The sequence below is a fragment of the Leopardus geoffroyi genome, chromosome D2 (assembly GCF_018350155.1).
Source record: "Leopardus geoffroyi isolate Oge1 chromosome D2, O.geoffroyi_Oge1_pat1.0, whole genome shotgun sequence".
Classification (NCBI taxonomy): Eukaryota; Metazoa; Chordata; class Mammalia; order Carnivora; family Felidae; genus Leopardus; species Leopardus geoffroyi.
In genome coordinates, this window is record NC_059334.1 from 80,520,058 (window position 1) to 80,526,057 (window position 6,000).

Genomic DNA, 6,000 nt, shown 5'->3' on the forward strand with positions numbered 1-6,000 from the left:
GGGCGGCCCGGGCACGACGAGGCCACCCGCCTGGCTACTCCAGCCTCGCCCTGGTCACAGGAAGAGCTTCCAAGCCCGGCACAGGCCCGGCTGGCTGAGCAGAGGGCCTCGTCCCTCTTGGCAGGCGGCCTGCAGGCTGGTGGGTGCTCGTCGGGGCCCCGTGCAGGAGGGGGGCCCCCTGTTTCAGGGCAACAAACAACGCCTGACGGTCCAGCGTGAAGAGACGAGGGTCAGCTTACACCACACACCGGCCCTGGAGATCACCCCCCAGACGGTGCTGTCTCTGCACGCCAGCGGGCTTGGGGCTCAGGAAAAGCCACCCCGCTCAGCCTGGCTTTTCAGGGGAGGAGAATGAGGGTGGGATGGGAGACAAAGAAGCAGATTTTCAAGTGGTGCGCCCGGGGGCGGGGCTCAGTCGGTTAAGCGTCCAACTTCAGCTCAGGTCATGATCTCATGGTCGTGAGTTCAAGCCCCGCATCGGGCTCTGTGCTGACGGCTCAGAGCCTGGAGCCTGTGTCAGAATCTGTGTCTCCCTCTCTCTCTGCCCTCCCCCGCCTCGCTCGTGCTCTGTCTCTCTCTCTCTCTCTCAAAAATACATGCACATTTTTTACATTTAAATAAAATAAATCAAGCACCTACCATGTGAGGTGTCTGTGTTTCCATTATCCCATTAACCTTCCCATGATGCTGACCAGTAGGCGTTAAAGTTCTTCCCATTTCTAGAAGAAACGAACTCTGCGGACAGGAAAGGGCTTGCCAGGGGTCACATGGCCAGTGAGAACTGGGTTTCCATACAGGTCCCTGAGGGGCATGCTCTTTTCCCTGAAAACTTGTAGCCCTCCAGTCCAAAGGGAGGCTTCCAAATTCCCTCGGGGATGATCTTGAAATAAGCTGAGCCGAGCTTATCCTTGAACTATGCTACCCCATCCTCACCGCCCTACCGTCCAAGCTCCCCCAAGCCCCATTTCTCAGCTCCTGTCTCCTATGGGGCCCACCAGCCCCACCTCCAGGGTAGCTGACCCCTCCTGGACCTCAGCCTACAGGGTGCCAAGCACAGAAGCAAGGCAAGCCCTCCGAGCCCATTTTACAGCTGAGGAAAGGAGGCCAGAGCCTGAGCGCTGCCGTGTGGCTCCCCATGAAGGCCCAGGCCCTGTGGCATCTTGTGCCCTCCTCCAAACAGTGACTGGCACCTCTGTGCATACCCTGGACGGCCCCTTCCTCCCCCGTCCCCCGTATGCTCTCACGCCTTCAAGGTTTTGAAAGGCAAGCTCAAGTCCATTTTTGAAAAAACGGTTTCCTACCAATTATCATAATTTTGTATCTCCGAGGAGTTGGTAAGAGCAGCTAAAAAGATGCCAGCGTAATTTGATGAAAGCAGACCCGCTAATGGAAGGCAAGATCCTTCCGCGTGATCCACCTCGGCGTGGCCCCTCTTGGTGAGCTGTGGAAAGGCCCTGTGGCAGCGCTAGGGGCTCGGTGATTTCTGCCCGAAAGTCACAGTGAAGCCTGGGCTCCTGCTCTCCAGGAAAAGCAGCAATTCCCTCCGGGGGGCTCACCCCCAACCCCCGCAGGGCTGGTTGACAGCTGGGGGGGGGGGGGGGCAGTCATCCCACAGCAACAACCCTGCGAGCTAGGTCCTATTACTATTCCTGTTTTACGAAGGGGGAAACTGAGACACAGAGAGGGGTGGACTAACTTGTCCAAGGCACTCGGCTGGCCGGGATTGGGCCCCTGGCGGTCAGAGCCTGCGGACTGAACCCCTGTGCTGTGCTGCCTCCTGTTGCCCTAGAGGCTGAGAAAGCCACGGGCTTGCCCGACACGCCACAGCCAGCTGGCCACAGGACTGCGTTCCCTCTGGAGGAAGGTCTGGGGGGATTCAAAAGCAAAGGGGGAACGAGAGCTCAAGGGCACCAACGGCACAGACCTGCCAAAGAGCCCGATGTCCCATTTATGGAGGGCCACACCCGCCAGCAAGTTCCCCGGCAAGCTCCGAGCTGGCGTATAGCGCGGGGCTCGGGGTCGAAGGTGGCAATTTGCAGGGGCAAGGCCCTATCAGCAATGGACCTTCCTGCAGGGAAGCGGAGGGCTTTCTCAGCCGCCTGGATCCTTCCTCGTCCCACCTCGTCACTTCACCCACGCGGGAGCTGAGTCCCGAGTGTCCGGCATCACATGGCCAGCTGGGACACGGCCCACTCCTGTCCCCTAACCTATAGGACCTCGGGTAGCCCCTTCTCTCGCTCTCCGCCTCCATATCCTTGAGCCTCAGCACGGCACCGTCTAAGATTATTGGCTCTGAACCCGACTCAGATAAATCAATTTCAGACAACGCTCGTCCCTCCCGGTTCCGTTCTCCCACCCCCGCCTCCATTTGCCTGTCAACAGCCGAAGGAGCCACTTACTGAATTACCAAGGAGAAGGCCATCAAATCAAGAGAAGGGGAATGGCAAAAAAAAAAAAAAAAAAAAAAAAACCAATCCTAACAAAACGTATTCGAGCTCCAAATAAAATCTCATCCCTTCCCACTGGCAGATCTTATCATTTTTATTTAAGTCCAATGGAGCCAAGCATGTGGACAGGAGCTTGCTTCTGCTGGTGATAGAGAATAATGGGGCCCTGAGCCAGGGTGCCCCCGCGATGATGGGACAGAGGTACAGAGCCCCCCCACCCCCCCCCCCCCCCCCGCTTCCTACCTGCCTTCCACGATGCCTGAACGCCCACTATCGGAGCGAGTCTTTTGGGAAATTGGGACTAATACGGTAATGGCAGCAACAACTCTCCTTTCCTGAGCACTCTCTGCGTGCCCGACACAGTACTCAGGGTTGCACACACAGCATCTCATTTAATACCCCACAAGGCAGACGCTCAGGTTATCTCCATATCACAGGTGAGCAAACTGAGGCCCAGCAAGGATAAGTAACTGAAGCCCAGCAAGGATAAGTAACTTGACAAGGCCACCTGGCCAGTCAAGAGCAGACCGGGCTTTAGACCTGGTCTGACCTTATATGTCTGCTCACAGCCCTACACCGCCTACCTTTTGGGAGAGGTGGGCAGTTAGGGGGTCTCTGGGCTCAGACACAGAGCCCCCAGAAGGCCCCTGCGAAAAATGAACCGATGTGGTTTTTAAATAGTCAGGGAGATTTGACTACGGACTGCGTATTAGGTGATACCAAGGAAAAGTTTAAGATGATACTGACATAGTTGTAGAAGGGGAGTCCCTTCTAGGGACTACACAGGTGTAGTCTGGGTTTTTAGAAATGCCCACTGGGGGCGCCTGGGTGGCTCAGTCGGTCAAGTGTCCAACTTCGGCTCAGGTCATGATCTCATGGTTGGTGAGTTCGAGCCCCGCGTCGGGCTCTGTGCTGACGGCTCAGAGCCCGGAGCCTGCTTCGGATGGTGTCTCTGTCTCTCTCTCCCCCTCCCCTGCTCTCACTCTGTCTCTCAAAAATAAATAAACATTAAAAAAACATGATGTCAGGGATGTGCTGTGAAATCCTTCAGGGGACAGAGAAAGCAAATAGGGCAAAACTCGTACTAATTATTGGATCTGAGTCATGACCATATGGGCTCACTGTATTATTCCCTCTACTTTTGAGTATGTTTGAAAATAGTCAAGGGGCACCTCGGTGGCTCAGGTGAGCATCCAACTTGGGCTCGGGTCATAATCTGCAGCTCGTGAGTTCAAGCCCCACGTTGCACTCACTGCTGTCAGCACAGAGCCTGCTTCGGATCCTCTGTCCCCCTCTCTGTGCCTCTTCCCCACTTGCGCTCTCTCAAAAACAAACACACATAAACAGAGAAAACAGTCAAAATTATGCATTTTAAAACACACGGAACATATTCATCATGAGGGAAACGCAAATCGAAACCACAATGAGATACCACCTCACACACATCAGGATGGCTACTATTGAGAAAACTTTCTTTTAACAGAAAATAGCAAGCGTTGGCAAGAACGTGGAAAAACTCAAACTCTCGTGCGTCACTGGTAGGAACGTAAAACAGTGCAGCTGATGTGAAAACAGCATGGAGTTTCCGCAACCAATGAAAAATGGGATTACCAGATGATCCGGCAACCCCGCTTCTGGGAAACATCCAAAAGGTTTGAAAGCAAGGTCTCAAAGAGACATTCGCGTACCCGTGTTCCAAGCAGCGTTATTCGCCTTAGCTGATATGTGGGAGCCACCAACCCAAGTGTCCGTCGATGGGTGAATGGAAAACAAAATGTGGTGGAGGCATGCCGTGGACTAGTACTCAGCCTCGAAAGAAAGGAAATTCTGGCCCCTGCTACAACATGAATGAGCCGTGAGGACGTTACGTGAAGTGATACGAGCCAACTGCAAAGAGATGAACGCTTCTGACTCGGCTTCTAGGAGCCGCCTGGAGTGGGCAAATTCGTAGACACAGATGAGAACCGTGGTTGCAAGGGAAGGAGGAATGGGGAGTTGCTTAGTGGAGAGGGTTTTAGTTTGAGAAGACAAGAAAGCTCTGGAGATGGACGGTGGTAAGGGTTGCACAACAACGGGAAGGTAGTGAGGGCCATGGAATCGATTCTCTGAACAATGGTTAAGACGGTAATCTATTCTTTTAATTTATTTTCAAGAGAAAAAGAGCGTACAAGCGGGAGAGGGAGGGCAGAGGGAGAGGGAGAACGGACTTTGAAGTAGGTTCGAAGTAGGTTCCATGCTCAGCATGTGGGATAAATCGGCCCCTGGTCCCAGAGAAAGGCAGGGCATCGCTCTGTATTCAGGGAGTCGGACCGAAGAGGGAGGGGATTGCGAGGGGCAGGGTCTGAACAGGAAGCCACTGGAGGCCTCCTTAGAGCCTGGCGGTGCTTGTGTGGACACCGGTCTCTAGAGCTTGGCACCGGGGCACGGACAGGGGGAAGGAGGGGCCCGTGAGGCCCCACCTGGGGCAGGTGGGATGCGACACAGCCCTGAGTCCAGCCCAAAGCCGTGGTCAGGCCAAGCCCCACACTCCCCCGCCTGGGACCCAGGAGACCCAGGGGCATTCATTTATGAAATGTAAGGGGTCACACCTGCTCCCAAAGCATCAGGCTCATTTTGTGAAAGATGACGGACAGGGGCGCCTGGGTGGCTCAGTCGGTTACGCATCCGACTTCAGCTCAGGTCATGATCTCATGGTTCATGGGTTGGAGCCCCGCATCGGGCTCTGTGCTGACAGCTCAGAGCCTGGAACCTGCTTCGGATTCTGTGCCTCCCTCTCTCTCTGTTCCTCCCCCACTCACACTCTGTTTCTCTCTCTCTCTCTCTCTCTGTCTGTCTCTCAAAAATAAATATAGATTAAAAATTTTTTTATAAAAGATGATAGATAGGGGCGCCTGGGTGGCGCAGTCGGTTAAGCGTCTGACTTCAGCCAGGTCACGATCTCGCGGTCCGTGAGTTCGAGCCCCGCGTCGGGCTCTGGGCTGATGGCTTGGAGCCTGGAGCCTGTTTCTGATTCTGTGTCTCCCTCTCTCTCTGCCCCTCCCCCGTTCATGCTCTGTCTCTCTCTGTCCCAAAAATAAATAAACGTTGAAAAAAAAAAAAAAAAAAAAGATGATAGATAATACCAGTGAATATTGGCTCTGCTAATACTATGTCCCAAGTGCTACACTAAGAGCTTTATTTGTACCAGTTCATTAACCTACACAACGGCCCCATGAAGAGGGAGTACCACCGTAATCCTTATTATACAGATGAGGAAACTGAGGCACAGAGAGGTTGAATAATTTGCCTAAGGTCACACAGCTAACAAGCAGCAGAGCTGACTATTGGTCTGGAATCTGCCCTCACCACCATGTTAGGACAGCGCCTCTCGCTGCAGATCGCATGGCTTGGGACTCCACCGGCCAGCGTGATAGAAACCCAAACAAAGAAGCTTAAACACAAAAAGAACTCTATGGCTATATTGGCCCATGAAATGGAAAACCCAGGGTTCACCTTCAGGCACAGCTGGGTCCAGGTGTTCAAGAGATGTGTGGAATCCGCCTCCCTCCACCTC